This window comes from Diceros bicornis, chromosome 5 (genome assembly GCF_020826845.1).
Source record: "Diceros bicornis minor isolate mBicDic1 chromosome 5, mDicBic1.mat.cur, whole genome shotgun sequence".
NCBI lineage: Eukaryota > Metazoa > Chordata > Mammalia > Perissodactyla > Rhinocerotidae > Diceros > Diceros bicornis.
In genome coordinates this window covers 25,663,663-25,680,296 of record NC_080744.1, presented here as the reverse complement: position 1 = coordinate 25,680,296, position 16,634 = coordinate 25,663,663, and the positions used below count along the sequence as shown (strand labels likewise).

General features: G+C 39.4%; 1 protein-coding gene across 1 annotated transcript in view; it reads left to right on the top strand.

The window, feature by feature from the left end:
* Positions 1–16,634, top strand: part of LOC131405801 (M1-specific T cell receptor alpha chain-like) — a 584,807-nt gene that overhangs the window by 43,521 nt on the left and 524,652 nt on the right. The gene's annotated exons all lie outside the window — the stretch shown is intronic.

Genomic DNA, 16,634 nt, shown 5'->3' with positions numbered 1-16,634 from the left:
AAAGAGAATTCAAGCTTTGATCCCCAGAAGTACCCAGGCTCAGCCAGAAAGGTTCCTCTCTTCTCCAGACCACAAAACTTCTCATAGGAAACACTTCCAGGAAAATCTTGTCATAGGATTAATCTCTACCAATATACTTTAACTATGTAAAAGTCCCAGTAATCTTGTACTTTTCATACAAATATTCGTGAACCAAAGGACATAGAATCCGGTCTTGAGTATCCTGCATAATCTCTGCAACTAAGCAGGGCTTTGCCCCTCTCTGGCTCAGTCCCTGCTGCAGACAGTTCAACCCAACTCCCCACTAACCCTTCATTCCATAAAGCTGCCCAGGAAACACTGCTATGGAAGGACTCTCAGGATGACACTGAGTGATGTCCCCTCCTCCCGTCCACACTACACATTAGGAGAGAGGCAGCCCAGTCAGAAAAGGCTGTGTCCAGGGAGTCCTCACTCTGCGTGTTCAGTCCCCTCTCCCATCACCAGATCTTTAAATCCCCAGGATGCAATGTGGTCAGTCACTTGGGTTTGGGCTTTAGGTTCTATGATAATTCCTCTGAAAGGGGGCCAGGATTTTGACCCATCTCAGCTCTTCAAACTAAAACATTTCAATATTCTTATATAATTCTCTGTAAAACAAGATAGACCTGTATGCAAAAAGCATGGATGCCTCTCAGAAAGGACACGTGATTCTATAGAGTAGAAAATATAAAGAGTATAAAGAATAGGAAAGTATATTAGTCGACTCAGGCTGCCATAACAAATACCACAGACTGGGTGGCTTAAACAACAGAAATTTATTTTCTCACAGTTCTGGAGGCCTGAACTCCAAGATCACAGTACCAGCAAGGCTGGTTTCTGGTGAATCTCTCTTCCTGACTGGCAGATGGCTGCCCTCTTACAGTGTCCTCACATGGCCTTTCCTCTGTACCAAGTGCACAGAAAGAGAGAGAGAGAGAGAGAGATCTGGTGTCTCCCCCTCTTCTTGTAAGGACACCAGTCCTATTGGATTAGGGCCCCTCCGTTGTGAGCTCATATCACTTTATTTCTTCCTCAAAGACCCTGTCTCTAGATATAGTCACGTTGGAGATCAGGGCTTCATCATATGAATTTTAGGGAGGTACAATTCAGTCCATAAGAGAAAGATACACACTGTCTATTATTAACTAGGGAGCCAACTGGATGTTGTAATCCCATGTTTCTGGATTCCAATTTGAGCCATAATAGCACTACACAGGAAAACAAGGGTCTCTCACCTGAACTTTGGTGAAACTTCAAACCCTAGAATAACTTCAAATCCTAGAATAAGCTCTCAATTCTAATAAGAAACAACGGAGAATTCTCTTGGGTTCTTTTTACTGACCTCACGACTTCAGCTGAGCTGTAAGTTGAGGAGCTCATGGAGCCGTGAGCAAGGGTACCCAGGGTCGATTCTCCCCTTGCCTCCTTTGTTAGTTATTCTTGGTTTGTCCTTTCACCCAGATCCATGCTTCCTCCCCATCTGTCCTGTTATGTGTCCTGGTAGTCAAACTCCTATCGGTGGGAAGAGAGAGATCAAGTATTTTTTTGCTTCCTGCCTGCTAGGATGTGGTGGTTCTGACATTGCCTCCCTCTCTCATTTGGACTAAATGTTTGTGTCCCTCAGAGTTCATATGTTGCAGTGCTAACCCCCAATGTCATGGTGTTTGGAGGTGGGACATTTGGGAGGTACTTAGGTTTGGATGAGGTCATGAGGGAGGGGCCTCCATGGTGGGATTAATGTCCTTATTCTTTTAAGACTTTTTTTTAGAGCAGTATGATCCGAAGAATGATAAATACAAAGAAGACCCTACCTAGGACATCACAATCAAAATTCTGAAAAAAAATTTAAATAAAGATCAGACTTAAAATCAGTCAGAAGAAAAGGACAGACACGTTACACATATGTAGGAACAATAATAGAGATGATAAGTGGCTTTTTACCAAAAACAATGGAAACCAGGCGACAATGAAACAATATATTTAAAGTGCTAAAAGAAAAAAAGTTGACCACCTAGAATTCTATGGCCTGCAAAAATATCCTTTAAAAATAAAGGAAAAATAAATATATTTTCAGAGAGAACGTAGTGAAGATCATTTGTCTCCAGTTGACCTGAGCACAAGAAACACTGAAAGAAGGTCTTCACTCTATAAGGAAATATCACGTGGAAATTCAGATTCACAAAAAGAAACAAAGAATCCCAGAAAGGGTGGATAACGGGGTAAAATTTTAAAAGTTTTATTGGTAATTTGAATAACTTCATTTACTTTAAAAAGCTATTGTCTCTTTAAAGCAAAATAAAAACAACGTGTTCTGGGTGTTTATAGCACATTCAGATGCAACAAGAACATATTTTCTTCATAAATGGAAATAATGTTATTTGAAAATAGACTAGGATAAATTAAATATGCATATTTTAGTCTTAAAATTGAGACCTCAGAGTAGGGAAAGATTTCTTTGACATGGTACAAAACATACTGACCATGAAAGAAAGATTGATCAGGAGGACACAAGCAAAATTAAAAATTTCTGGTTATCAAAAAGACAATATGAAGAAAATCAATAAACAATCTAAAATCTGGAAAAAAATATTTCAGAAGGGTATATTTGTAGAAAGATTATTTCCAGAATATATTAAAAACACTCATAAATCAACAATAAAAGATAACACAATAACAAAATACATCAATAGGATGACTAATAAATGCATAAAATATGCTTAGCATCATTAGTCATTAGGGAGATGCAAGTTAAACCCACATTCAGATGCCATTCACCCCACTAAAAGGACTAAACTCAAACCACCAGACAACCTCAAATATTGGCAAGTATGTGAAGCAACTGGACCTTTTATGAACCACTGGTGGCAATGTAAAATGATACAGTCACTCTGGGGTCTTGCTAAGGCCCAGCAGGTCCACTCATAGGTCTTTACTGAGGAGAGGTAAAAACATAGACCCACAAATGGCCCATACAAAAATATTTGTAGCAGCTTTATTCATATTTGCCACAAACTGGAAACAACCCAAATGTCTATCAACTGGAGAAGGTGCAAACAATTATGGTACATGAGGAATGTTTCTCAATGACACAAAGGAATGAACCACTGACTGTTACACACGACAGCAGGATGGGTCTCTAAAACCTTATGTTGAGCAATAGAAGCCAGACCCTCCCCCTCAAATGCTGAATGATTCCATTTTATGAAATTCAAGAACAGAAAAAGTAATCTATGGTTAAAAGTAAAAAAACGGTTTCCTCTGGGAAGCAGGGTTTGACCGGAGAAGGGCACAAGGAGACTTTCTGAGGTGAAGGAAATGTTCTCTATTTTGTGTGGGTGGTGACTACACAAAATTCCATAAAATTCTCAAACTCATTGAAATGAGCATGTAGGGACTGTGCATTTTACTGTAAGTAAATTATACGCCAATAAAAAAGGAACCAAAATAAAATAAAATAACCTACACATGGAGAGATGGGCACCTGCATAATTAGAGAGCTAGGTGAATTGTCACAAATTGGAAAAACCCAGGTAACCAGCATCCATATTGAGAAACAAGACATTACCCACGTGCCAGGCCACTCCTGTCTCCACCACCCCAAGTAACCACGATCCTGAAGTCAACTGCACAGACTAGTTTTCTCTGTTTTTGTACTTTATGCAAATAGAATCATTTGTCACATTTTCCTCTATCTGGCTTCTTTTACACAATCTTACCTTTGTGAGATTTATTCATATTATTGTGTATAGCTGTAGATCTTTATTCTCAGAGCTGTATGGTATTCTGTTTTCTTCTGCCCTAAACCCAATAGAATTAGAACCAAAGAAAAAATGTGGAGGAAGAGAACAGAGCAGGCCATGCTGACCTCACTGCAGCCAGGGGTCAAGCCTCAAGTTCCGAGAGCAGAGAAGAGAAATGCAGATGGAAGTTTTAAACAGGGCTGCACTGAGATTTACTTAATAACTGAAAGTGGCCCAGAGGTTTTGTGGTTTTCTTTCCAAGATGAGTTTAAGGTGATAAGCCCAGCATCCTTCCAAAGGACCTCATCAATACTTACGCCTCTTTGCTTTTCTTTGATACTCTTTCCTCTCCCCCTTGCTCCACTTAGAAAATGTCTGTTTTGTCTCAGGTAGGCAGACTTGTATTATTTCATTGTATCATCTCCTAAATCTTGAGTTTATGCCAGATGCTTTCATTTGTCTATAAGGCTGAAACTTTTGAAACAAAATGGAAAGAAAGGCATCTTTATTTTCTTTTTCTGGCTATATGGCCTTTCCTTGAAGTGAGGAGCAAAGAATCCAACTGGATGAATGGAGGAAAGATCATGTGGCTTAAAAAAATGAAGAAAAAGCCATTTGTGACAACATGGATGGACATTGAGGGTATAATGCAAAGTGAAATAAGTCAGAAGAAGGTCAAATACCGTATGATTTCCTTCATTAAGTAGTAGATAATAACAACAATAAACAAACACATAGGGACAGAGATTGGATTGGTGGTTACCAGAGGGGAAGGGGGGAGGGAGGAGGGTGAAAGGGATAATTCAGTACATGTGTGTGGTGATGGGTTGTAATTAGTATTTTGGTGGTGAACATGATGTAATCTATGCAGAAATAGAAGTACAATGATGTACACCTGAAATTTTTACAATGTTATAAACCAATGTTACTGCAATAAAGAAAAAATTAAAAAAAAAAGAAAGAAAAAAGGAAAAGCAAAACCTCTGTTAATATTGCAAAAATTATCCTGTCCCACATGGAGATCATTCCGAAACCACAAATGACCAAAATTGGTTAAGTCCTCTCTGTAACATCATGAACACATCTAAGCTGTTCTCCTCCATATCTGTAAAGTGACTTTACAAAAGCGGCTTGGTGGACTTGCCTGGTGTGTGAATGAAGGCATTCACGTGTTTAGTCACAAGAGGAGGCTGCTGTGTCTGTCAATAACACCCCTGATCAGTTGGAGAAAGACTAGTTGGCTCATATTCAGTATTGACATTGTGCAGAAACTGTGACAAATAATGTATTTCATTCTCTTCGTTATGAGCAGAACAGTCTGTACACAGCTTCCAAAGTTCAATGATTCCTGGCCTTGTTCCAATTTATTATGAAAGCTTTTCTGTCCACTCAAAATAGAATGACACAGGTGGAAGACAAGAAGTGGTTATGCAGCTTTCAAGCTTAATTGATCTGTATTTGTCAAACTTTTGTAATGATACAGAAAGGTAGAATTTTTTTGGTGGGAAGGAAATTATTTTCCTCAACCTATTTCAGTTTTCCTTAATTTGAGAAGATAAGAAAAAGTGTTCAAGGCTAGTCCCTTTTTTCTTGCACTGCCTTTCTTTTCCTCCCTCCTTTCTCTTCTCCTTTGCCAGTCAGCTCTGTGTGTGCGTGTGACCACTAGGCACACATGGAGAATGAAGAAAGGTGGGTTATGAACAGGGTTTGTGGACGAGCGCCATTCCAGACCTCTTGTTTCCTTTATACCAGGACGTGCAGTCTATACACGCCCTCCTAGAGACACACGACTCCTAGAGACATTTTAGGAGACCAGAGATTCGGGAACCTTGGCTTCCAGATCAGACTTAACCTTCCCAGTCACTTTGAGCACATCACCCTCTGCATCCAAGTCTCATTTGCTCTTTCTTGTCATTTAGCTGGGCTTTCTCCATCCTCTCACGACGGTATAAGACTTGGTGGTTTTCCTGAATGTAAACAAAAGTCCTTTGAGCTCCTCAGAGCATCGGATGACCAGTAAGATACATTCTTTCTCTTGAATTGTGAAAAAGCAACGAGAAAAGTGTTCTGGCTGGATGCTGTCTTTGTTTTCCTCTTTCAGACTCAGCCCCATAGCGTTTAAAGCTCATAAATGCTCTTGAGGGAACCCCTGCGTTGAGAATGGATGCCTGTTTTATCTTTTCACCCTGCTTCCAGGGGCGTGTTTAAACCTGGGAAGGTGTGTCAACCAAGGAGCTACTATGTCACTGGCTGACTCTAGGCCTGGGGATTCTCCAGAGTGACAGCCATCAAGTGAGGGGCTGTGCTGGGAGCGACTCAGCTGATGTGTCTGTGTTCTGTCGCCTCCCCCAACCCAGGTGCAGACACAGAGGCTGAGTGAGGGTCCCTGGATTCTAGTGTCTGCTTGAAGTATGAGGCTGGTGATGGAGGTGTCTGTGCTCCTGACTCTGAGTGAGTGTTTTAATCCTAAGAAAGGATGGTGTTTGAAAGTAGGGAATAAGAAGAGGGACCTGCTGCCTCCACTTGTCTCCCTGTCCTTCAACCAAGATGCTTAGAGCAGAAGTTCAGATCACACCTGTCTACTTCATGAGGAAGTCACATCCTCAGTGTGAGAAGCTGCATCATATCCAGTATATTAGTCTGCTAGGCCTGTCATAACAAGTACCACAGACCAGGTGACTTAAACAACAGAAATTTGCTTCACAGCTCTGGAGGCTAGAAGTCTGAAATCAAGGTGCTGGCAGGGTTGGCTCCTTCTGAGGGCTGTGAGGGAAGGATCTGTTCCAGGCTCCTCTCCTTTACTTGTAAATGACTATCTTCTCCCTGTTTCTCTTCACATTATCTTCCTCTTTGTTCATCTCAGTGTCTAAATTGCCCTTTTTATAGGAATGTCAAACATATCGGATTAGGCTTATCCTAATGACCTCGTTTTAACTTGGTTACCTCTATAAAGACTAGGGGTTGGGATTTCAACATATGTATTTGAAGGGGACACAATTCAGCCCATAACCCTCAGTGATCACAGACGAGCTTTCCCTGCTATAAAGAATTTCTTATATTCATTGAGCCCAAGGGAAAATGAGAGAAAGCAATGGAGTCTTGCTTTTTGACCAGTGAGTCTAGATAATTCCACCTATACTTTGCTCTTTCTGTAGGATGGAAATGAGAGAAACAGAAATAGGGGATGGGAGTTAGAGAGGAAAGTTCTAGAAGTACTGTACGTTGACCTTAAAAATCTGCCTCGAGTGTCTGGAGACAATCTTATATTTTCCCCCCTTAGGGATTGTGTGAATGTGAAGACCACACAGCCCAACTCCTCAGACAGTGCTGAAGGACAAGAAGTGAGCCTACCCTGTTCCCAGTCCACCCTTAGAGGAAATGAGTACATCATATGGTATTGACAATTTTATAACCAAGGCTCACAATACATAATTCGAGGTTTAAAGAACAATTTGACCAATAATCTAGCTTCACTGCCCATCCCTGTGGACAGAAAGTCCAGTACCCTGACCCTGCACCACGTTACCCTGGAAGACACCTCTGTGTATTACTGCACTGTGAGAGTGCACAGTGGGGCAGAGGGGGCATGCCTGTCTCCCTGGTCGGGGAGAGGAGATAACCTCTATTTAAAGAGGACATTACACAAAACACATAAGCTTAGTGGAAGAAGGTGGGAAAAAATAAGAAGAAGCAAAGAGAAAGATTAAGGAAAAGGTACATAAATCAAGAATCGGGCCAGGAAGGAAAAAGCAGAAAGAAGGAGAAAGCTGGACGCGCCCTTTCTCCAACCTAACATTCTTGTTCTTGTTCCAATGTGAAGTTTATAAACTGAACACTGTTCCTCTGAGAAATGTCTAAGTTCTCTCAGTGTTTTCAACTATAGCATGTGCATTAGAGAAATAGCTGAATCTTGAAAGTTTGCTAGAAAGGGACAATTAATATTTATTATTTCAATTTTTTCCTTAGTTTTCTATATAACCATTGTTCTCTATTTTTATGATTAAACAAGTTATAAGTTAATATTTACTTAGTTACTTGTTTAAAATTAAAGCAATTTTAAGCATATTAAGTAAAAAGTGATTTTCCTTGATTTGTCCCTCACAAGTTCTCAATTACTGCTAAAGGTTTAGTGAGCACTTCAACTGCTTAAATTCATTTACACACATATACATAATAAACACACTGTTTAAAAACATAGGTGGGATCACTCTTATACGTCAAGTACTGTGATTTGATTGAATAAATAAGAGAAATCTTCGTAAGTCAGAAAATTTGAGTCTACTTATTCTTTTTCACAACTGAATAGTATAACATAACATAGATCTACCAAAATGTATTGAATTATTGTATTAAAGGATGTTTAAAATTTTCCACTCTTTTTCCTCCTGCATACAATGTACAATTTTATACATGTATTTATAAAGGCATTTCCTAAAAAATAATTCCCAGCCAAGTGGAATTTCTGGCATCCAATGATATGTAAACAACACCTGTAAATCTTTATTAGTTTGTACTTCAGCTATTGGATATGAGAGTGCCTGTTTCCTGACATCATCACAAACACTGAATATTAATATTATGATTCTTAACTCTTTTTGCCATCTGATGGGTGAGAAGCGATATGAAGGACTTTTTAAGAATGTGTGAGTTAAGGGAAACCAGTCCTTAATTAAGGGCTGAAGTGGCAAGAGGAGGAGCAGGTTTGGGAATCTGGAGAAAGCAGCTGTAACCGCAGAGTAAAAATCTAGATTTCTTCTTTTCTAATATAAGCGTTTGTGCTATACGCTTCTCTCTACGCACGGATTTAGCTCCATTCTACAAATCTGATGTTTAAAAAATTGTTTTCCTTCAGGAGCAGGAGAAGAGACAAGTATTTCTGTCAACACCTGGCTTGGTCTTGAGATGGCAGTGTTTCCATTTCCACCTCCCACTCTGCAGATCAGTGTGTTGTGTGTGTGTGTGTGAGTGTGTGTGACTGGTCTCTGATTGGGTGGTTCGACTCCGTGTCTCCTGTAGAAATGTTTGAACACTTGAGATAGCAAAGCAGACTCTTTATCTTGTGAGCCCTTATCAATATCACAGACACAAGAACAGTTCTCAGTGAGTCTGAGTGACAGAAAGAATGGGCAAACCCCTGAGCCTGCTCATCCTTGGGTTACAGCTAGACTGTGAGTTAGAGGGATCTGGAAATGGGCAAAGATCAGGAAGACTCTGGGCCATTTCTCCCCACGGAAGAGAGAGAAAGTTAGGAGTATGTGTGTGGTTTGTGGGAGTTTCTGTAGAGACTGAAAAGGTAAATTTTAAAACTAATTTCCAAAGAAGAATTAGCCACTAACCAGTCCCTCTCTCTGTGTTCTCTCTCTGAACAGGGGTGAGCAGTAAACAGGAGGTGGAGCAGAGTCCTGAAGCTCTGAGTGTCCTGGAAGGGGACAGATTGGCTCTGAACTGCAGCTACACTGATAGCGCTATCTACTTCCTTCAGTGATTCAGGCAGGACCCTGGGAAAGGGCTCGCTTCTCTGTTATTAATTCAGTCAAATCAGAGAGAGCAAACAAGTGGAAGAATTAAAGCCTTGTTGGACAAGTTGTCAAGACATAGTGCTCTGTACCTTGCAACTTCTCAGCCCAACGACTCAGCCACCTACCTCTGTGCTGTGAGGCACAGTGCACAATGGGCACCTGTCACCAACACCCAAACTCTGTGGCTGGGGCTGCAACCACGTGCCGTCTTGAAGCTGAAGACCTTTCTCCATTAAGGGTTTTTTAAATAGACTCTCTCCAGATAGAATCAATTAAATATACATGACCTGATATAATGATCTGAAGTTAAATTGTGAATTCTTTGATCTTTAGATTTTTACCACCTTCAGTATAAATGATGGCTTTATTGAGATTAATTCACATGCCATACAGTTCACTCTTTTAAAGTGAACAATTAAGTGTCACCTAGTACATTCACAATGTTGTACAACCACCACACCTATCTAGCTTCAAACCTTGTTATCATCCCAAAAGGAAACCACATACCCATTAAGCAGTTCCTCACCATTCTCCCTCCCCCCAGCCCCTGGCAACCACGAACCTGCTTTCTGTCTCTATGGATTTACCTGTTCTGTACATTTCATATAAATGGAATCACGCAATATGTGGTCTTTTGTGTATGGCCTCTTTCACTTGGCATAATGTTTAAGAGGTTCATCCAAATCAGGACCCACGGGAGAAAGGCAAATATTCACCCCTAACCAATCACATAGGATGCCCCCCTTCTAGTTAGCCTGCCTACATCTTACCCACTGTTTTCTTTGTCTGTTTTGCTAGATAGAAGTTTGTTAGTTTACTGACCTTTTTAAAGATCCAACTCTTTGTTTTATTGATTTTCTCTATTTTTTTGTTTTTGATTTCATTGATTTCTGCTTTTATCTTTATTATTTCTTTTCTCATGACTGTTTTGTATTAATTTTTTTGCCTAGGTTCTTGAGATGTGAGCTTAAATAATTGAAGTGAGACTTTCATTCTTTTCTAATATTTGCATTTAGTACTACAAATTTCCCTCTCAGCACTGCTTTGGCTGTATCTGATAAATTTTGATACATTTTAATTTCATTTCCATGGAGTTCAATGTATGTTTGATTTCCTGTGAGACATTTTCTGTGACCCTTAGATTATTAAAATATTTGTTGTTTAATTTCCAAGTATATGGAGATTTGACTCTTATCTTTCTGTTATTTATTTATAATTTTATTCCATTGTAGTCAGAGAACATACTCTTTATGATTTCAATTTTGTACATTAAATGCAGTTTTGATGCACTGCATAATTCTGCATTTAAACATGGGTTTTAAATTTTTGTTTATTGCAGTAGCATTGGTTTATAACATTGTAAAAATTTCAGGTGTACACCATTATACTTCTATTTCTGCATAGATTACATCATGTTCACCACCAAAATACTAATTACAACCCATCACCACACACATGTACCGAATTATCCCTTTTGCCTTCCTCCCTCCCCCCTTCCCCTCTGGTAACCACCAATCCAATCTCTGTCCCTATGTGTTTGTTTATTGTTGTTATTATCTACTACTTAATGAAGGAAATCATACGGTATTTGATCTTCTCCCTCTGTCTTATTTCACTTTGCATTATACCCTCAATGTCCATCCATGTTGTCACAAATGCCTGGATTTCATCGTTTCTTATGGCTGAGTAGAATTCCATTGTGTATATATAGCACAGCTTCTATATCCATTCGTCCCTTGATGGGCACTTAGGTTGCTTCCAAGTCTTGGCTATTGTGAATAACGCTGCAATGAACACAGGGGTGCATGTACCTTTACAAATTGATGTTTTCAAGTTCTTTGGATAAATACCCAGCAGTGGAATAGCTGGATCATATGGTAGTTCTATCCTTGATTTTTTGAGGAATCTCCATACTGTTTTCCAGAGTGGCTGCACCACTTTGTACTCCCACCAGCAGTGTATGAGAGTTCCCTTCTCTCCACATCCTCTCCAACACATGTTGTTTCCTGTCTTGTTAATTATAGCCATTCTGACGGGCATGAGGTGATATCTCATTGTAGTTTTGATTTGCATTTCCCTGATAGTCATTTTGAACATCTTTTCATGTGTCTGTTGGCCATCTGTATATGTTCTTTGGAGAAATGTCTGTTCAGGTCTTTTGCCCATTTTTTAATTGGGTTGGTAGTTTTTTTGTTGTTGAGATGCATGAGTTCTTTATATATTTTGGAGATTAAGCCCTTATCAGATGTATGGTTTGCAAATATCTTCTCCCAATTGTTAGGTTGTCTTTTCGTTTTTTTGATTGTTTCCTTTGCTGTACAGAAGCTGTTTAGTTTGACGTAGACTCATTTGTTTATTTTTTCTATTGTTTCTCTTGCCCGGTGGGACATGATGCTTGAAAAGATGTTGCAAAGACCAACATCAAAGAGCGTACTGCCTATGTTTTCTTCTAGAAGTTTCATAGTTTCAGGTCTTACATTCAAGGCTTTAATCCATTTGGAGTTAATTTTTGTGTATGGTGTAAGGTAAGGGTCTACTTTCATTTTTTTGCATGTGGCTATCCAGTTTTCCCAACACCATTTGTTGAAGAGACTTTCTTTTCCCCATTGTATGTTCTTGGCTCCTTTGTTAAAGATTAGCTGTCCATAGATGTGTGGGTTTATTTCTGGGCTTTCGATTCTATTCCATTGATCTGTGTGTCTGTTTTTGTGCCAGCACCATGCTGTTTGGTTACTATAGCTTTGTAGTATATTTTGAAATCAGAGAGTGTGATACCTTCAGCTTTGTTCTTTTTTTCTCAGGATTCCTTTAGCTATTCGGGGTCTTTTGTTGTTCCATATAAATTTTAGGATTCTTTGTTCTATTTCTGTGAAAAATGTTGTTGGAACTTTGATAGGGATTGCATTGAATCTATAGATTGCTTTAGGAAGTATGGACATCTTAACTATGTTAATTCTTCCAATCCAAGAGCACAGAATATCTTTCCATTTCTTTGTGTCTTCTTCAATTTCTTTCAGAAATGTTTTATAGTTTTCGGTGTACAGATCTTTCACCTCTTTGGTTAAGTTTATTCCTAGGTATTTTATTCTTTTTGTTGAAATTGTAAATGGGATTGTATTCTTAATTTCTCTTTCTGCTACTTCGTTGTTAGTGTACAGAAATGCAACTGATTTTTGTATGTTGATTTTGTATCCTGCAAATTTATCGTATTCGTTTATTACTTCTAAAAGTTTTCTGGTGGATTCTTTAGGGTTTTCTATATATAAAATCATGTCATCTGCAAATAGTGACAGTTTCACTTCTTCCTTTCCAATTTGGATCCCTTTTATTTCTTTCTCTTGCCTGATTGCTCCGGCTAGAACTTCCAGTACTATGTTAAATAGGAGTGCTGACTGTGGGCATCCTTGTCTGGTTCCTGTTCTTAGAGGGATAGCTTTCAATTTTTCACCATTGAGGATGATATTAGCTGTGGGTTTCTCATATATGGTCTTTATTATGTTGAGGCACTTTCCTTCTATACCCATTTTATTCAGAGTTTTTATCATAAATGGATGCTGTATCTTGTCAAATGCTTTCTCTGCATCTATTGAGATGATCATGTGATTTTTATTCTTCATTTTATTAATGTGGTGTATTACGTTGATTGATTTGCGAATGTTAAACCATCCCTGCATATCTGGAATAAATCCCACTTGATCATGGTGTATAATCTTTTTAACGTATTGCTGTATGCAATTTGCTAGTATTTTGTTGAGGATTTTTGCATCGATGTTCATCAGTGTTATTGGCCTGTAATTTTCTTTTTTTGTGTTTTCCTTGTCTGGTTTTGGTATCAGGGTAATGTCAGCTTCGTAGAATGAGTTAGGGAGCTTCCCATCCTCCTCAATATTTTGGAAGAGTTTGAGAAGGATAGGTATTAAGTCTTCTTTGAATGTTTGGTAGAATTCCCCAGGGAAGCCGTCTGGTCCTGGACTTTTATTTTTGGGAGGTTTGTGATTACTGTTTCGGTCTCCTTACTGGTGATTGGTCTATTCAAATTCTCTACTTCTTCTTGATCCAGTTTTGGAAGGTTGTATGATTCTAAGAATTTATCCATTTCTTCCAGATTGTCGAATTGGTTGGCATATAGCTTTTCATAGTATTCTCTTATAATCTTCTGTATTTCTGAGATGTCTGTTGTAACCTCTCCTCTTTAATTTCTGATTTTACTTATTTGTGCCTTCTCTCTTTTTTTCTTGGTGAGTCTAGGTAAAGGTTTGTCAATTTTGTTGATCTTTTCAAAGAACCAGCTCTTGGTTTTATTAATTTTTTCTATTGTTTTTTTGGTCTCTATTTCATTTATTTCTGCCCTGATTTTTATTATTTCCCTTCTGCTACTGATTTGGGGCTTTGTTTGTTCTTCTTTTTCCAGTTCCTTTAGTTGCATTGTTAGATTGTTTATTTGAGAATTTTCTTGTTTGTTGAGATAGGCCTGTATTGCTATAAACTTCCCTCTTAGAACCGCTTTTGCTGTATCCCATAAGTTCTGGCATGTCATATTTTCATTTTCTTTTGTCTCCAGGTATTTTTTTATTTCTTCTTTGATTTCTTCGTTAACCCAGTCGTTGTTCAGTAGCATTTTGTTTAATCTCCACGTATTTGTGGCTTTTCTGATTTTCTTCCTATAGCTGATTTCTAGTTTCATATCGTTGTGGTCAGAAAAGATGCTTGGTATTATTTCAATCTTCTTAAATTTATGGAGACTTGTGTTGTGGCCTAATATGTGATCAATCCTGGAGAATGTTCCATGTGCATTTGAAAAGAACTTGTATTCTTCGGTTTTTGGATGGAATGTTCTGTATATATCTACTAGGTCTATCTGTTCTAGTGTGTCATTTAAGGCCAATGTTTCCTTATTGATCTTCTGTTTGGATGATCTATCCGTTGGTGTAAATGGAGAGTTAAAGTCCCCTACTATTATCGTGTTACTGTCTGTTTCTGTTTTTATGTCTGTTAATAGTTGCTTTATATATTTAGGTGCACCTACATTGGGTGCATATTTACAAGTGTTATATCCTCTTGTTGGATTGTTCCCTTGATCATTATGTAATGCCCTTGTCTCTTTTTACAGTTTTTGTTTTAAGTCTATTTTGTCTGATATGAGTACTGCTACCCCAGCTTTCTGTTCATTGCCATTTGCGTGGACTATCTTTTTCCATCCCTTCACTTTCAGTTTGTGAGTGTCTTTAGGTCTGAAGTGTGTCTCTTGTACGCAGCATATATATGGGTCTTGTTTTTTTATCCAATCAGCCATCCTATGCCTTTTAATTGGAGCATTTAGTCCATTGACATTTAAAGTAGCTATTGATAAGTATGTACTTACTGCCATTTTTTAACTTTTTTTTTTCTCAGTGTTTTAGTAGTCCTTCTCTGTTCCTTTCCTATTCTATACAGAATTGATGGTCACTTTAGTTTGACCTCTGTCTGAAAGCTGTACTCTTTAACTCCCTTCCTCCCTCATGTTTTTGATATCATATCTAACCTCTTTTTTGTGCATTTGTATCCATTACGTTCTTATCATGGAAATAGATAATTTTTCCTATTTGTGGTCTTCTCTTTTCCCCTTAAATCAGTCCCTTGAACATTTCTTGTAGCACTGGTTTCTTGGTGACAAACTCCTTTAATTTTTGCCTGTTTGGGAAATTTTTGATCTCTCCTTCCATTTTGAATGATAACCTTGCTGGGTAGAGTATTCTTGGCTAAAAGTTTTTTCCTTTTAGCACTTTAAATATATCGTGCCATTCTCTTCTAGCCTGTAAGGTTTCTGCTGAGAAGTCAGCTGATATCCTTATGGGGTTTCCTTTGTATGTAACTTGACATTCTCTTGCGGCTTTTAGGATTCTCTCTTTATCTTTTATTCTGGACACTTTGATTATGATGTGTCTTGGTGTGGGCCTCTTTGGGTTTATCTTGTTTGGGGCTCTCTGTGCTTCCTGTACCTGGGTGTCTGTTTCCTTCCTTAGGTTAGGGAAGTTTTCATCTATTATTTCTTGAAATAGATTCTCTGCCCCCTTGTCTCGCTCTTCTCCTTCCGGGACACCTATAACACAGATGTTAGTGCGCTTGATGTTGTCCCAGAGGTCCCTTAGAATGTCCTCACTCTTTTTAATTCTTTTCTCTTTTACCTGTTCAGCTTGGGTAATTTCTTCTAGTCTTTCGTCCAGCTCACAGATTTGTTCTTCTGTATCCTCTACTCTGCTTTTGAGTCCCTCTAATGAATTTTTCATTTCCAGTATTGTATTCTTCATTTCTGATTGGTTCTTTTTTCTATCTTCCATTTCTTTGTTGACATTCTCACTGAGTTCATCTATTCTTCTCCCTAGATCAGTGAACATCCTTAACACTCTTTGTTTGAACTCTCTGTCAGGTAGGTTGCTCATTTCTGTTTCACTTAGTTCCTTTTCTGGGGTTTTGTCCTGTTCCCTTACTTGGAATGTATTTTTTTGCCTCCTCATTTTGGCTCTTTCCCTGTGCTTATGTCTATGTATTAGGTAGGTCAGCTACATCTCCTGCTCTTAGATAGGTGACCTTATACAAGTGATGTCTTAGGAGTCCTGCAGTGTGCTTCCCTCAGTTCTCAATGTTCCAGGGGTGACCCCTATGTGGGCTACGTGTGTCCTTCTGCTGTTGTCTGTTTGCTTTCCCTGTAGGCGCCCAGGGAGGCCGAGTTATGCTCCTGGCCAGCTGTTGTAATGCTCAGCTGCTTGTAGTTGTTGTGGGCCCTTCAGTCTCTTTATCAGGTGTGGGGAGCCCCAGCACAGCTGGCTGCAAGTTCTAATACCACATTTGTGTTGCAGTATTTCTTTTAAGTGAATAGGCCCCCAGCATGGCAGGTTGTTAGTCTCAGGGCCTTACAATTGCTGTAAGCCTCTAGCCTATTAGGTCTCTTGTCAGCTGTCTGAGGATTGCAGCTGGGTGGGGCTGGCCTCAGGCACAGGAGCACCCAATTGTTTCAGGCTTTGGAAGGTGGGGCAAACCCCCTATGTGGGTTTTTGAGAAGCACAAGTCTTCTGCAGCTGACAAGCCCTGCCGCTCACAGGTCCACACACACAGTCAACACAGTCCTGCCCCGTGTGCACGCCCCGACCTCCCGAAGCGGACCCAGTCTCTCCACAGTGGGAGCCCCACACACTCCACCACTGCCCCACACTCTCCACCCGCTCCTTGTGCACACCCTGTCCTGCTAAAGTCGGCTCAGTTGCCAGGCTGCAGAGAATTCAGTCACCAATCTATGCAGGCCCACAAATTGCCTGAGGGCTTGTTGTTGGGTGGGGCCAGTCTCTAGGGTGGGCTGCCTGCCCTGGCTGAGCTGGAT